The sequence below is a fragment of the Polyodon spathula genome, chromosome 42 (assembly GCF_017654505.1).
Source record: "Polyodon spathula isolate WHYD16114869_AA chromosome 42, ASM1765450v1, whole genome shotgun sequence".
Lineage (NCBI taxonomy): Eukaryota > Metazoa > Chordata > Actinopteri > Acipenseriformes > Polyodontidae > Polyodon > Polyodon spathula.
The window spans coordinates 1512563-1513293 of NC_054575.1; positions in this window are offsets into that span (position 1 = coordinate 1512563).

Genomic DNA, 731 nt, shown 5'->3' on the forward strand with positions numbered 1-731 from the left:
ATTTCCAGGTAACTGCAGTCCATCATTGTGATGCTTTTCACCCAATGGCATCATTAACTACTCTGGGTTATGGTTAGGGTTAGGGACCGGTTTCATTATATATATCGTGCAAAGACATTTGACGCATTAAGTACATTGTAACTACCCTTGTAATGATGAGTAAGGGCTCATGTATTTACTGACTGACTCCTCTGTAAATACACAGTCATTAGAGTCACTTTGTGGAAAGTTTTCCACTGTGTTGTGTGCTTGTTTTTGTGACATAGACTAATGTTCACTGGGCACCTAGAAATGACCAAACAGATTGGAGTGGAGTCCGGACCAGCTGGACTGGAACCCAGGCCCCCAGAGGTATGAAAGGAGGGTCAGTCAGCAACACAGAATCATGGATTGTGCTGAATCTTCCCTTTATATAACAGGACAATGCAAAGTGTCTTTTCCACAATTCCACCTAAATGTATTATAGTTGCCATGACTATTGAAAGTGAGTGTAACATTGTGAACAATATCGGGGTCACTGTAGGCTTTGTGTTTCTTTGAACTTCTTCCTATAATAAGCTGGGAAAGTGCAGAAGTGGGAGCAATAGGAATACCATTTGAATTGAGGAGGAGTTGTGTGGTTAGCACTGCACACAGATATTTGAGCCTGTATGTCAGATACATGAAATCCAATGATATCATGTTACTTCATCTTCTGAACTTTGATTCATGTTCTAAGGGTTACTCTTAAA